Raw genomic sequence first — 17,099 nt, 5'->3', positions numbered from 1 at the left:
TTTTTTTTTCAGTTTTATTTATTAATGTATGCGTCGGAGCTACAACTGGCAGATAGCCCGTTCTCTCTCTCTACCATGTGGGATCCAGAAGTTGAAGTCGGATCCCCGGGATTAGGAGCAAGTGCCTTAACCTTCCACGTCATCTCACTGGATCCCAGACTAATTTTTTTTTGACAAAATTAATTGATTAATGAATATAACTCAAAAGCTTGTGTGTTTGGGGATTGCTTGGTGTTGCTTGGTAAGATTATAGGCCAGCTCTCACTTCATAGCCCAGTCTGGCCTTGGTAAGTTTATAGGCCAGCTCTCAAGCCATAGCCCAGGCTGGCCTTGAGTTTTCTAAGCCCTCCCCCTTCAGCCCTGTACGCCTCTAATTCCACACCAGGCTTTATGTTTTCAATTCACATTCATACTTCACATTTTCTGACAAGGAATTTGATGACATTAATTAAAAGTCTTTCAAGTGTTCACTCCTTTGGCCCTGAAATTTACAGTTTTACAAGTCTATACCAAGAAGTTATTTATTACTCTCAAGAATCCCAGCGCTGATCACAGTAACAGAAACCTGGAGGTGAATTGCTTTTCCATTATAGGATTAGGGGTGAACACACACTACGGCACATACTGTCCCAGGATGCCATTCAGCTATAAAAATTACCATGAAAATCGTAATGCGCAGAAAGTGATTTTAGCAAAAGATAAGAAATAAAATCAAGTAATGTATGCTTTCAAATATGTGGGATATGTACTCATGTGTGCTTCTATACCCACACATGTTCTCAGGGGATGTCATGTTTCTGGAAGCTCCAAGGAAGGAACAGGAAGCCTAAGGATTTGTACATATTCCCAAACTGACAATTAGTACCAAAGAACAGAGGATTTTGTCAAACCTTGAGCCTGCTCCTTGGCTGGCTGGGGGCGTCTGCTCTGGTAGCATGTCACTGACACCCACACCCCTGCATTTTTGCAGCTTCCTGAAGAGAGGATTGCAGACCTGTCGGGAACAGAAAGCAGACAGCACACTGAGGACTGTCAAGGGCTGGCCAAACCTGGGGCTCCAAAGATGAGAGGAGGCTGCACTCCAGCAGTTCCGTTTTCTCTGGAATGGTTTTACTATATAAATGTGTACCACATGTATGCATGCAAACCAATTAACAAATGTTTTGTGTGTTTACCTATTTTATCATCCAGTAAACCTATTATCATTGTTTATCATTAAAAAGTCATATCCAACTATAAAACTTGTGTTTTGTGTTTCAGAATGACATTATGATTAAGATGCATTCCTGTGTAAACGATTTCCTCAGAACAGTTCAGGCTCTCTAAGCAGAACCATGTCGGCACAGTTTCAAGCTAACAGGACTTCCAGAAAGTTCCAGAATTAGCTTGTTGCCTGCTGTCTTGGTTCATACTTCCGTGACTCTTAGAATGATTAGTATGAACACCAAAACCTTTAGGAACTTGTCAGGATGTCCAATTGAAAAACTCACTTTCAGCATCCACTCCATAAGTCACGCTAATCGGGTCCCTTTGTGTTTGGAATTCAAAAGATTTTTAAACCCCATGAGAAAGTCAAGTTCCTCGCTCCCTGTCTCGTCTATCTTGGGCATCTCCTACACAGCATCCATCACAGTTATAGTCTATGCATTTCTTTTTGTCTTCTGAAGCAGGGTCTCACACTGTAGCTAGGCTGTGCCTCAGTCCTCCTGAGCGCTGGGATTGACAATCATGCCCCTTCGATGTGGGGTATGTGTGTGTCTTTGCTCATAGCCTGTCTCCTCTAATAGACAAGGACAGGGTGGGGGATGCTGCTTCTACTTTGAGGCTATACATTGTGCTTGCACCTATCTCTGACCTATACTAGTGAGCATTTGTTGTTTCTCTCTTGGGACCTTTTAGAATTTTCTAGTTCTTCTAAAGCGTACCAGGAACCATTATAGACTCCAGTGAACTCATTGTCCTGTAGAAAGAGAACTCATTTCTCTTGCTAATTCTATCTTGGTTCCCATCATCCAATCAGTATCTCTAGCCCTCTTCCTTACCTCTGCTAACCACTGGTGACCCTAGTCTGCTCTCTACTCTTGCGTGTCTTTGACAAACAAGTGAAGGCCGTGTCCAGGTTTGAGACAGGCTAATTCCAGTTGGCACTATCCACTCCAGCGCCACCCACATTGCAGCATGACAGAATTTCGTCTTCTTTGTGCCTCCCTCATGTATACCTACCATATTTCCCTTGCCAGTCCTCTAATAATAAATGGCTTGGCTCATTCCATATCTTGGCATGCACAATGCACAGACAACAATGAGCTTGGGAGTACAGCAATCTCTTTGACATAATGGTCTTTGTTTAATGCCTACCAGTGCAGGAATATCTTCTACATAATAACATTGATTTGGTGTACCACCATGTCCCCGGCACAAGCACAATATAGGGTATCAGATGCTGACAATGTCCCATAACACCCTGGGACACTTTTGAGCTGACCTGCAACTTCACAGCAGTCTATGTCAAGTAGTCGTTGCTGTCTAGGGTGGTGCCATAAGGACCCAGGCAAATCAAAGCCTCCAGTCTCAACTGCTGAGGGCCAGGAGTTGGTATCCTACCCAGCCTGCTTCCCTATCTGTGTAGACCAGACTGAAACACTCTGTGTGTTTTCTCAGTGACCACAGCAAGAAGGAGCCCCTCATCAATGTTGTCCTCACAGGCTCCCCGTCCTTGGAGTCTTAGCTTGTGACCTATCTTACCCTTGCTTGATGAGCAACACACCAAATGGCGCACCTGCACCCTCCTTCCTTGTCTCCAGCCCTGCCTTGGCGGGAGCAAACCCGAGGCATTTGGCTGACTGCGGGGCTGAGAGAGGAATTTGAAAGAGAGGATGACTGAGTCCGCTCTCACCATGTCTGACTGGGGAGTCATGTGTAGCGAAGGCTTTTCTGGTATATAACGGGACATTATGCATATAAATAAACCCATGAGAGAGACCAGCAAAAGGAAACTCAAGGGTGAACTAGCATCCCTTGACTCCCATAAAACAATGCGAGGCTGTTTACAAGTTACAGCTGAACAAAGCGGGTCTCCTGGAGCCCAGCCCCTCACCCTCTGGCTGCATTCTTCCAGTAATGAAAGTATTCATTTCACCCAGGAAGAAGGCTATCTTCAAAAGGGTTTACATAGATTAAGATTCTTGCATTTATGTGTTTAGGAATATGTGTTAATAATATATATATATATATATATATATACATACATGCATACATACATGTAACAAAAATTAATGAAATAAGAGGCTGTGAATTTGAAAGAGCATAAGAAAGGCTGTTGGAGAGAGAAAAGGGGAGAGGAAAGGATAAATGAGGAAATTCTCTCAAAATATTATTTTAAAAAAGGGTCCTGCCCTCATAGTGCTTCCTCAGACCCCTATTTCTGACCAAATGAAGGTCACTATTAACAACTAAAACAGAGGTAGAACCAAGTAGCCCGTGTTTGATTAGTCTCTTGGAATATATCCTGGGCTTCACCCTTCACAAGCCTCTCAATGCTCTGGATGGTCCCTTTCAACATCTGTGAACAGCTGGAGGGATCGTCAGAGCTGGGATCAGTTCTTCACGGCCTAATGTAAACAGTCATCAGGGGGCATTGATTAATTTCTCCAGAACTCAAAATAATTAAGGTAACAATAATCCTTTGCCCACACCCTCCCTCATTTGTACAGCCGTTTAAGGGGAGGGGGAGGAAGTCAGCCATGACATTGAACCCAGAATCCCCATTACTGCCTTGCTGACTGCAACAGTTTTGCCCCTGGAGAGCCATTCTGAGAAGCCCTCCCTGCTGCTGACACTTGAAATGTCTCAGCCCCCTGCCAATCTGGGAGAGGCTCCACCCCAAAATAACCCCTCCCGCCTCCAGTTTATGAATTCAGGAACAGTCTGCTTTGTGGTCCCATGGTGTTCAATAGCAGGAGTATATCTATCCCTAAAGAATATTTAAGGGTCTGCAGGCGAAAGAATTCAAAACAAGGGCTCCAATCCTCTACTCCATATCCCTAGGAGCACAGCTCACCCCGCTGTCTGCCAGCCGAGGAAGGCATTAATAGAATATGGTGTATGCATCGGGCCATTGTCACAAAAGGCCCGAGGCTGAATATGTGAGAAGAAAAGAGGTCTGTTTGGCTCAGTTTTAGAAAGCTCACAACCAGACAGCACACTGTGTTTGGCTTCTGAGAGGCTTCTCAGCTGTGTTAGAACAGGGTGGAGAGACGGAAACACCCCAGTGCCAGACAGAGATCCAGGGAAACAAGAAGCCTGGGCACCCGAGGGCCAGGTCTACTGTTTTTATAACCTGCTTTTAAGAGAATTAGTGAGTTAGAAAGGATGCATTGACCTTGTGTAAGCGCACTAGAAACCGCTCTCAGGCTTTTTGGGAACAAAAGAAAAGGTTGTGTGGTTGGAGGACCTCATTATTCTCTGTGACTCCCGGACGAATCTGCACGAGAGGGCGAGAGGGCCGTGTGGGAAGACTCCCATGTTTAAAACTCAGGAACCTGCCTACAACATGGAAGCTAAGGAGCCTCTGCAATTGCAGGGAGTTGACCCAGGACTAAAGCACCCCTTCACTTAGCTGGAACATGAAGATGATTAAAATAACCCTTTGCGGGGGGGGGGGGGGCTGGAGAGATGGCTCAGCACTGGCTGTTCTTCCAGAGGACCAGAGTTCAATTCTCAGCACCCACATGGCAGCATACAATTGCCTGTAACTCTGCCTCCAGGGAATCTGACTCCCTCGCACGGACATATATGCAGACAAAATACCAATGCACAAGAAGTAAAAATAAATAGATCATAAAAAAATAACCCTTTGCCTGGGAATGCCAATCAGTATGGACTCCATATCAGACATCATTGTTTCCCTTTTTATTAAAACCTCTTAGAAAACATGCAAGATTTCAACTTGGATGCCCAAAACTTTTGGAACATTAAACTAATAACCTGTATGCACCCCATAGGGTCTCTCTTGAGCACGACGATCCTAAAGCTTCAAAGTGCTCCTGGAGAGGGAGGAGGCTACATCAGCAAAATAGTGTAGGAAACACCAGACCTCAGCAGTACGCATGATGAACCCCATCCCTATGGAACTGTAAACCCAAACAAACCCTCCCATAAGTTGCTTCTGGTCATGGTTTTATCACAACAATTGAAGTCACCAATGCACAGGCCAATGCCACACCGTCTGGTCAATTTCTTTCCCCAAGCAAATCAAGTCTTTTCCTGCCTCGGGGATTCTGCAATTGCTTTGAGCTCTGTCTAGAGCAATAGAACTTCTTCCTTTCCTGACCAGGCCATCAAGAGCAGACACCTCACCACCTTCTGTATTTCCTCCAATGAGCAGTGGGCTCCAGACTTATCTCTAGATTCGCCCCCATTCTTTATCATTCACAGTAATCAGTCTCCATTCCTGGGGCCACCTTTACGTGCTGGGCTGTAGTCTGTTGCCCTTGAGAATGACCTGCAGCTGTGCTGTGCCTGACAGCAGCGTGAGTGTGCACAAAGCACCAGGCCACCGAGCCAGACCAACCAGTACTCCATCTCCACTTTGTCAGGTGACTTCTTTCACCCTGAAGCTCTTCTCTGTAAGACAGGATTTCTATAGAACCAAGCTAGAGCATGGGTGCCCCACCCCACCAGCAACCAACAAGTTTGAATGCACCCAGTCAAGCTGGTGTTCAGTCGCACCTCACAGCTCAAGGGCTATTCTTTGGGAGGCAGACCTAAAGCAACACTATTTAGGAGACTCTGGATGTGTTTCATAGGCTCCATAAGTAACCATTAGCCCACTAGACAGCTGGTTAGTACCTCAGAAAACAACCAGAGGACTTCCGGGGGCAGAGAGAAAAACATGCCATCCTGGTCATCCATCAGAGGTCTATGCTTTTGATAGAGTAACAAGGAGGGATGAACAGATGCTATCTGAACGGTGCCTGGAGATCCCAGAGCCTGTGCAAGAACTGAGACTCCAAGATGTGGACAGAGGGTGGAGTGGGAGTCGAGGGATGGGACATGACTTTAGAACCTTGAAAGTTAAGCATCTTGAATTTGTGTCTAGAGAAACCCCCACTGCAATGCAATCACAACACCTGAGATTAACGTGCAGAACCATGGGACCCGGTCATGGGCGCTATATAAACAGAAGCCCAGAGGTGGGAGCCAGCCAGTTGAGAGTGGGTGATCTACTGTAACTGGGAGAAAGTAGGTGACTTGGAGAAGTCAGGAAGGTTATGACTGGGAGGAAGTCAGCCTGAGTCCTGAGCCTGAGCAGTGACCAGGAAAGAGCATCATGGGAGGGAGACTTTCTGGGCAGGGGTGACTACATTTCTCAATGGTTGGTCACTGCTGCTTCTAGGGTTTCTAGCAACTTTTTGATCCTTGCTCAGTGTCTTTCTGCACTGACAGCGGGGTCCTTAATGCATCAGTGGCCCCCATGAGGCTTAGTGGTGACACAGATCTCCTATAAACATCATCTCTGAGAGCCTGCCCTCAAGCCTTGTTCTCCACCTGGCACTGGAAGCTCTCTGGTTGATACCATTCTACACATTCACATTTCCCTCTTGGAGGCTTCGCGGGCTAGCCTTCCGGTCCTTCCTTCCATTGGCCTTTGTTAGATGCTTACACATTCCTTATTTGGTGCTCTAAGTCTGCACTGAGTTGTCTGCTTCTCATGCTGGTGGTTAAGAGTAAGTTCTGGCTTCTATGCTTGGCATGCCGGCCTCAAACATTGAGGAGCAGGGATTTCATCAGGCCAGGCATGTCTCTCCTGTCCAGTGGGGACAGGAGCTGCTGCACACACTGAGCTTAGGACTGGTGCAGAGACACATACCTAAGCAACCTCCTCTGTAGCTGTTCTTTTGCTTTCTTTCTTTTCCTTTGTTTTGTTTGTTTTGTTCTTAGAACATATTCCGCAATGTATTCCGTGACTCATTCCAAGCACACAGTTTGGTGGTATTGAGTATGATTACACTGTTCTGCAGTCATTACCATCATCCATCCCCAGAAGTCTTCAGCTTGCAAAACTGAAACTCATTGTTAGTTAAATTAAAAAGTCCCTTCAAGCCAAAGCCCTTGGTAATCAACTTCTGTTTTCTTTGCTTTGCCCAGGACTCTGGCTGCGCTAGTTATCTTGAAGGAGTCAAAGTGGTTTTTATGTTTGTGTGTATTTGTTTTGGATTTGGAGTGTTTGTTTCTTTGTTTGTTTGTTTTGAGAGAGAAAGAGATATGGGGTTTTACTATGTGGCACCGGCTAGACTGGAACTCACTGTGTCAACCAGGCTGGCCTCAAATTTATAGAACTCTGTCTGCCTCTTTCCCCTGAGTGCAGGGATTAAAAGCGTGTGATATCACACCTGGTTCAGTATGATTACTTTAGTGACTGCTCATTTCACCTTTTATCGTGTCTTCAGGTTGACTGTGCTTCACTGAGATTCTACTTTCTCTTCTGGAGGCTGAAGGCTGCAATTGCTTGGGTGTGATTAGAATGTGTCTCCCAAAGGTTGCTATGTTGGGAGTTTGGTACTTGCTATGACAATGCTGAGTTGGTAAACCCAGAGGATAAAAACTGGTAGGAATACTTTGGTCCTTGGGGGCAGGGACATGTTCAGAGGAAATTAATGTAGTTCTCGAGAAATCCCAGTTAGATCCCAGGAAAGTGAGCTATTGTAAAAAGAGTGAGCTTCTTGGATGAGCCTCAAGGATGCCCCCACACACGCATGCACAGGCAGAGCTAGTGATCACCAGCTCATTTAAAAAGAAGACATGGAGTGTGGGGTTTAGGAGTTATGGAGGAGCTGAAGAAAGGCAATGGGTGTGGATATGATTTTATTTAATTGTACAGGTATACAAAAATAATCAAAACCAAAGGAAAATAATTAAAGACATGAAAAAGAGAAGGGGGCAACCACTGAGGGAGCAGGCCCAAGCCAGAGACCTCTGTGGGACCTGGCCTGGAGTAGGAGGGCCTTCTCTCTATATGTTACTTTCATTGATCAAATAAAGAAACTGCCTTGGCCTTTTGATAGGACAGCAGCTTAGATAGGAGGAGTAGACCGAACAGAATGCTGGGAGAAAGAAAGCAGAGTCAGGCAGATGCCACGGCTCTCTCCTCCAAGACGGACATAGGTTAGACTCATCCCAGTAAGTCACAGTCACATAGTGATATACAGATTATTAGAAATGGATTAATTAAGATGTGAGAGTTAGCTAAGAAGAGGCTAGATATAATGGACCAGGCAGTGTTTAAATGAATACAGTTTCCATGTAATTATTTCGGGTGTAAACTAGCCGGGAGCCCGGCAGCAGGAAAACAGCCCGCCACTCCTCTTTACAACACTGGCCCAAGCCCAAACCACCAACATCTGTGGGAACAAGCCTGAACCAGTGACCTCTTCCAGAGCAGGCCCAAGGCAGTTAACTCAGCAGGAGCAGCCCCAAGCAAGTAACCTCTATGGGAACAACCCAAATGACCCCCAGGATTGCAACGCAACCCCTGGGATGCTGAATGACCTTCAGGAACACCAAATGACCTCCAGCATAACTGAAACCATGGCCCTGACTGTACCAGGAGCAACCATCTGAATGTTGGATCCACTGGCACCTGGAAGATTAATCACCAGAGACACAGCCCCAATTACACTAATCAAAGGAAAAGATGGGATGACAAGGTAAAAACACACTCAACACCACAAAGTGCAACACGATACTGATAAAATCTAGTGGCCCTGAAACAGCAAGACTTGAACACCCAAATATATATGAAGCAGAAGAAAATGAGCTAATAAAATAACTTTAAGAAAATGTTTGAGGCTCTTAAAGAGGAAATAAAAATTTCCCTCAAAGAAATGGAGAAAATGACAAACAAAAAATTGGAAAAAATCAACAAATCCCTTAAATAAAAAGCAATCAAACAGATGAAAAAAATGATTCAAGACTTGAAAACCAAAATAGAGACAATAAAGAAAACAAACGGAGGGAATTATAAAAACAAAAATTATGAGAAAACAATCAGGAACCACAAATGCAAGCATAAACAGCAGAATACAAGAGATGGAAGAGAGAATCTCAAGCACTGAAGATACAATAGAGGAAATATGTCACGAGCCATTTCCCCCCTAAAAATCATTACAGGAACCATCACCCTGGGGAGTCTGCAGGGAACCCCACACCCATAATTATGTTCTATTGACAGAACCTGCCCCACACCCAATTAACTGTTATCTGTTAGCGGAACGCGCCTCACATTCCAGCTATCCAGGGAACTAGGTGTGGCAACTCGTGACTTCTTGGCCTACATGACGAACCTGAACACAGGGGCTATATAAACAGCAACCATGATCCTAATAAAGGGGGCTTTGACAAATCTGCTTGGCCTCATTCTTCTGTCCTAGCTCATTCCCTTCCAGGTAGCGCCCCTTCGAGACCCTGGAATAACTGATTGCAGGGTGGGTTACAAACCCCTAGACTGAGTAGCCCACCCAACGCAATCGACAGAAATAGACTCATCACTTAAAGAAAATATTAAATCTAACAAAAGTTTAACACAAAATATCCAGGAAATATGGGATACCATGAATAATAAGGATATAAGTAGAAGTCCAACTCAAATGCACAGAAAATATATTCAGCAAAATCATATAAGAAAACTTTCCCAACCTAAGGAAAGATATGCCTATGAAGATACAAAAAGCTTACAGAACACCAAGTAGACTGGATCAAAAAAAAAGTTCCCTCACCACATAATAAACCAAGCACTAAACATACAGAATAAAGAAAGAATATTAAGAACTGCAAAGGAAAAAGGCCAAGTTTAAAAAAAATAAGGCCAAATAACATATAAAGGCAGACCTATCAGAATTACATCTGACTTCTCAATGGAAGCAATAAAAGCCAGAAGGTCCTGGTCAAGTATTATGCGGACATTAAGAGACCATGGATGCCAGCCCAGACTACTATACCCAGCAAAACTTTTAATCACCATAGGTAGACAAAACAAGATATTTCATAACAGAACCAGATTTAACCAATACCTAACCACAATCCAGCCCTACACAAAGTACTAGAAGGAAAACTCCAACCCAAAGAAGTTAGGTACATCTACAAAAACACAGACAATAGATGATCTCACAGCAGCAAGTTCCAAAGAAGGGGAAAGCACACACAATAGCATCACCAACAACGAAAACTAAAGTAACAGGAACTAGTGATCACTGGTCATTAATAATCCTTAATATAAATGGACTCAATTCACCTATAAAAAGACACAGGCTAATAGATTTGGTACGAAAATAGAATCCATCCTTCGGTTGCATACAAGAAACACACTTCAACCTCAAAGACAGACATCACCTCAGAGTAAAAGGTTGAGGAGAATTTTCCAATCAAATGGACCCAAGAAACAAGCTGGTGTAGCTATCCTAATATCTAACAAAATAGAGTTCAAACTAAAATCAATCAAAAGAAACAAAGAAGGACATTTCATATTAGTCACAAGAAAAATCCATGAAGAGGAAATCTCAATACTGAACATCTATGCTCCAAATACAAGGGCATCCTCATATGTGGAAAAAAACACTACTAAAGCTTAAATCATACATTAAACTTCACACACTAATAGTGGGAGACGCCATCACCCCATTTTCACCACTGGACAGATCTGTCAGACAGAAAATTAATAGAGAAATAAGGAAACTAACAGATGTTATGACTCAAATGGATTTAATAGATATCTATAGGACATTCTGTCCAAACATAAAAGAATATACCTTCTTCTCAGCATCTCATGGAATTTTCTCAAAAATTGACCACATACTAGGTAACAAAGCAAACCTCAACAGATAGAAGAGAATTGGAATAAGCCCATGTATCTTATTGGATCGCCATGACAAAATTGAATCCAACAGCAACACTAATTTCACAAAGCTCAACAAACACATGGAAATTAAACAATGCTCACCTGAATCATCAATGGATCAAGGAAGAAATAAAGGAAAGAATTAAAGACTTCCTAAAATTCAATGAAAATGACCACACAACATACACAAATTTGTGGGACACAATGAAAATGGTGTTAATAGGAAAGTTCATAACACTAAATGCCTACATAAAGAAGCTGGAAAAATCCCACACTAGTGAGTTAACAGAACACCTGAAAACTCTAGAACAAAAAGAAACAAACTCATATTGGAGGACTAGAGGACAGGAAATAATCAAATTGACAGCTGAAATCAATAAAATAAACAAAGTAAACAATTCAAAGAACCAATGAGACAAGCAGCTGGTTCTTAAAAAAAAATCAACAAAATAGACAAACCTTTATCCACCTAACCAAAAGGCAGAGAGAGAATATCCAAATAAACAAAGTCAGAATGAAAAGGGGTACATAGCAACAGACATGGAGGAAAATCCAGAGAATCACCAGGTCATATTTAAAAAACCTGTACTCCACAAAATTGGAAAATCTAAAGGAAATGAACAATTTTCTGAATAAATATCATTTACCAAAATTAAATCAAGACCAGATAAGCAAATTAAATAGACCGATAACTGCTAAAGAAATAGAAACATTCATCAAAAATCTCCCAACCAAAAAAACTCCCAGGGCCAGGTAGTTTCAAAACAGATTTTTAAAGAAAAACTAATACCAATACTCCTCAAACTGTTGACACAATAGAAACAGAAGGAGAATTGCCAAACACTTTTTATGAGGCTACCATTACCCTGATACTCAAACCACAAAAAAACATTACTAAGAAAGAAATACAGACCAATCTTATTCATGAACATTGATGCAAAAATGCTCCATAAAATTCTGGCAAACTGAATCCAAGCACACATCAGAAAGATCATCCAGATACCAAGTTGGCTTTATCTCAGAGATCCAGGGATGGTTCAACATACAAAAATCTTTCAATGTAATCCACTATACAAACAAACTGGAAAAAAATCACATTATCATCTCATTAGATGCTGAAAAAGCCTTCAAAAAACACAACATTCCTTCATGATGAAGGCTTTGAAGAGAGCGTGGATACAAGGAACATACCTAAACATAATAAAGGCAATATACAGCAAGACAACAGACAACATCAAACTAAATGGAGAAAAACTCAAAGTGATCCCACTGAAATCAGGAACAAAACAATGTTGTCCGCTCTCTCCATGTCTATTCAATATAGTACTTGAGATTCTAGCTAGAGCAATAAGACAACAGAAGGAAATCAATGGGATGCAAATCAAAAAAGAAGTCAAGCACTCACTATTTGCTGGTGATATGATAGTTTATATAAGTGACCCCAAAAATTCTACCAAGGAACTTCTACAACTCATAAACACTTTCAGTAATGTAGAAGGATACAAGATTAACTTGAAAAAAATCAAAAGGCCTCCTTTACATAGATGATAAATGGGCTGAGAAAGAAATCAGAGAAATATACCCTTCACAATAGCCACAAATAACATAAAATATCTTGGAGGAACTCTAACCAAACAAGCAGAAGACCTGTATGACAAGAACTTTATTTAAATCTTTGAAGAAAGAAATTGAAAAAGACACCAGAAAGTGGAAAGATCTCCCATGTTCTTGGGTAGGTAGAATTAACATAGTAAAACTGGCAATCTTACCAAAAACCAATCTATAGATTCAATGCGATGCCCATCAAAACCCCAGCAAAATTCTTTACAGACATCAAAAGAATGGCACCCAACTTCAGATGGAAAAGCAAAAAACCCAGGTTGGCCAAACAATCCTGTACAATAAAGGAACTTCTGGGGGCATCATAATTTATGACTCTACTACAGAGTTATAATACTAATAACAGCCTGGTATTGGCATAAAACCAGACAGGAGAACCAGTGGAACTGAATCAAAGGCCCAGATATCAATCTACACACCTATGACCACCTGATTTTTGACAAAAAAGCAAAAAATATGAAATGCAAAAATAAATTATATAACTGGATATCAACATGTAGAAGAATGAAAATAGATCCATATCTATTATCATGCATGAAACTCAAGTCTAAATGGATCAAAGACCTCAACATAAAACCAACCACACTGAACCTCATAGAAGAGAAAGTGGGAAGTACATTTGGACCCATTGGCACAGGAGACTGACACAGAGAGAAACAATTAATAAATGAGAATTCCTGAAACTGAGAAGGTTTTGTAAAGCAAAGGACACGGTCAACAAGACAAAACAACAACCTACAGAATGGGAAAAGATCTTCACCAACCCACATCAAACAGAAGGCTGATATCCAAGATAAACAAAGAACTCAAGAAATTGGTCATCAAAAGAACAAATAATCCAAAAAGAAAATGGGCTACAGACCTAAATAGAGAACTCCCAACAGAAGAATCTAAAATGGCTGAAAGACCCTTAAGGAAATGTCCAACATCCTTAACCATCAAAGAAATGCAAATCAAAACAACTCTGAGATTCCATCTTAGACCTGTACGAATGGTCAAGATCAAAAACACTGATGACAACTTATGATAGAGATGTGGGGTAAAAGGAACACTCCTGCATTGCTGGTAGGAATGCAAGCTGGTACAGTCCCTTTGGGTTTCAATATAGCAATTTCTCAGAAAATTAGGAAACAACCTACATGAAGACCCAGCAATACCACTTTTGGGTATATACCCAACGGATGCTCAATCATACCACAAGGACATGTGCTCAGCTATGTTTATAACAGCATTGTTCATCATAGCCAGAACCTGGAAACAACCTAAATGCCCCTCAATCGAAGAATGAATAAGGAAAATGTGGTACATTCACACAATGGAGTGCTACACAGCAGGGGAAAAATGATGACATCTTGAAGTTTGCAGGCAAATGGATGAATCTAGAAAAGAGGCTTTTAGACATAAAGGAAAAACAAAACAACAACAGAAAAAAATAGCCTACAATTCACAATCTCAGAGAATCTAGATAACAAAGAGGACCTCAAGAGAGACAAACATGGATCTAATCTACGTGGGAAGTAGAAAAAGACAAGATCTCCTGAGTAAATTGGAAGCATGGGGACCATGGGAGAGGGTAGAAGGGGAGGGCTCAATAAAAACAATAAATAAAATTCACTGAAAAAAAGAAAATAAAAGACATGAAAAGAGTCAACCTGTCTGGAGGATTTCTTGATTTCTAAAGCACCTTGGTTTTTCTCTCATTAGACAATCTCTCCCGTCCACACACAGCCATTCCCCATCCCTACAGACAACTGCCAGAAATGTGGTTGCTCTTTAAAAACATGTGTGTCTAAATAAATGTACTTACTCCAACATTTTAAAAGCAACATGCAGAGAATTCTTTGATGGGGTTACATACTAATAAAACGGGACCTTAAAGTGATTTGGCATCAGAATGTGTGAAGTAGGCCTCAGAATGTGTTGACTGTCTCTGAGGATTGGTAATATGTAACACAGGACAGTGTGGTTTCTCTTAGAAGTTTTTAAAGAAGCACCTCAAAACAAAACAAAATAACAACACAAAGGGAAAAAAGAAGGAAAGAAAATAGTAAATTAAAAGTTAAAAATAACAGAAATCAGGTAATAGTCAGTGAGGAGTGTGGTCTATTATTTCAGCAGAAAAAGTGCCATGGAGACATTTGGTTTAGGTAAAAAAAAAATCATTAATTTCTTTTAAATGTATAAAAGTAAAAGCAGAGCTGGGCAGTGGTAGCAGATGCCTTTAATCCCAGTACTTGGGAGGCAGGAGTAAGCAAATCTCCACCATTATTGTCCCATTAAAGATGAGCGAGTTTGAGGCCAGTCTGGTCTACAGAGCAAGTTCCAGAATGACCAGGGCTACAAAGAGAAATCCTGTCTCAAAAACAAAACAAATCAAAAAAGTTGAAAGATTGTGTATGGAAAGAGACTAAAGGGAAGGGACAGCAGAAAAGATACCCATTCTCCCAAATTTCTTCTATCCAAACAGAGAAAACTATCCGAATTGGTAACACAAACTAGCCATTAAAATAGTATTTATAATAGTAAAAGTAGAAACCCAGGAACAATTAGAATTTCTAATGACACAAAAAAAGAATAAACAAATATATGAAACATACAAGTCATGAGTTTTTTTCTAAGAACACTAATTGATAAAGGGTAATAATTTATGATATAACATTAGATAAATAAAGTAAAATTCAAACCCATATTTTTCCAGTTTTGTAACTTGCATACATAAATTCAAGTGTTACTATATATTAAAAAAATAAGAATATGGCCCTGAAAGGGTTTACCATAACTATACCCAATTACTTTCTAAGGACGATTATGTTCTCAGTATTTTTTTTGTAATTTCTAAACTTTACGTAAGTGAACAATAATTTTTTTAATCTGAAAGAAAATAGACGAGTTTGGAAATGCCTTCATTTGGGTTAAGGCACAAAGATCTTTAGTTTTTTGTTTTTTTGTTTTTTTTATAAAGGGAGAGTACTCAGAGTACCCTACTTTCCTTATGAAGTATAGCTGTCGGGAAATCACAGCTGTGTGGCAGTCCTTAGTTGGAGAGAAATGGTCGTACTTCAAAAGAAACTTTCTTGGGTTTAATTTTAATCTTCAGCTTCATAATCCCAAGCTAAGCACCAGAGCTGTCAAGCATGTGGCTCAACCCTCATATCAGGCCAAGTTTCAGGCAACATTCTGAAATGATATTTCACCAACGTTGAGACTACAAAAGATGATCAAAGATGATGGAAAATTGAGTTTTACAAACTCTTCAGGTCAGAAATTTACTTTTCCTGAATCTTGCTTCTACTTCTAAGTAATGCAATCCAGCCCATTCACAGGATACCACAGGCAAGAAAAGACGACGGTGGCCTGCAGAGAAACTGAATGCATTTAAGAATCTGTAATGTGACCCCAAAGTAACAGCCAGTCCAGTCTACAAGGCCACGGGAGAGAGAAAAGAAGCAGAGAAGAACAGGATGAGAGGACCAATCCATATGGGGAAGAGTTGCTAGAGGACAGGACCAGATTGCTGGACCAGGGGGCACCGCACTTCAGAAGTTACAGCCAAAGGCTTCCTACTGGATTCCCTGTGAGCTCAGCATTCACACTATGGAAACTCCAGAAAATGGAACATCACTCTGCAAGAATCCAGTTACTGTGGAAGGTCTCTGGGAAACCCCCAGAGTCACATCCACATTGCATGGGACTTGACCTCTCAGGAAGAGCAAGACGCCCCAGCCCCAGCTTGACAGTGATGGAAAAATGGATCTGGCTACCGTCCTCCACCTCCAGCCAGGTGCAGGTGAGGCGGTGTGTGACGTAGCCCTCCCCAGTAGGACGCCTGTGGGCTCACTTCAGTAACTTTCTTGCTCTAGAGAATGGGTGTATTGTTGAAATCCCAATTCCCTGGGTCCAAATCATCTTCAGGGGCCAGATGAGGTGGGAGTTGCCTGGTCAGTAACTCACGGCTCAGAAGATGAGTTCCTCTTTTAAGGAGATGGCCCTGAAGTTGTGTTGCTTCATCTGCCCGATCAAGGAAGCCACAGAAATGAAAACCAAGCCTGTGGGAAGAGTTTTGGATGATATTTATGTCTATTCAAAGAGAACTGTTCAGTAGGTCGATAAGCAAGGGCCAAGAGTTCCCGGATTATAACACTAACGTCTGACTTTTTAATGGTACAATAAAAGACCTCTATTTTTGTCTTGCTTTATTATTATTATTATTATTATTATTATTATTATTATTATTATTATTATTTAATTGTTGCTGTTGTTATTATTGTTTTTGAGATGAGGTCTCTCTGTGTAACTCTGGAACTAGAAATGTAGACCTGTGACCTTGACCCTGAACTCAGAGATCTACCTGCCTCTGCTTCTCTGTACAGGAAATAAAGGCCTGAGCCAGCATGCCTGGCACTCTATTATATGTGTGTATGTGTGTGTGTGTGTGTGTGTGTGTGTTTATCAGATAGTAGGTTGTATGGGCACAGAAAGAGACTTCAGGGACTCCCTGGCTCAGAGCTCCCAAAGCTGTTTAATGTCTTTTTTTGGTTATCATTCAACATTTGGGGTGTGTGTGTGTGTGTGTGTGTGTGTGTGT

Source organism: Alexandromys fortis, unplaced genomic scaffold (assembly GCF_014885135.2).
Source record: "Alexandromys fortis isolate MF-2015 unplaced genomic scaffold, M_Fortis_MF-2015_v1.1 scaffold_199, whole genome shotgun sequence".
NCBI classification, from domain to species: Eukaryota; Metazoa; Chordata; class Mammalia; order Rodentia; family Cricetidae; genus Alexandromys; species Alexandromys fortis.
This window is presented reverse-complemented; position numbering follows the sequence as displayed.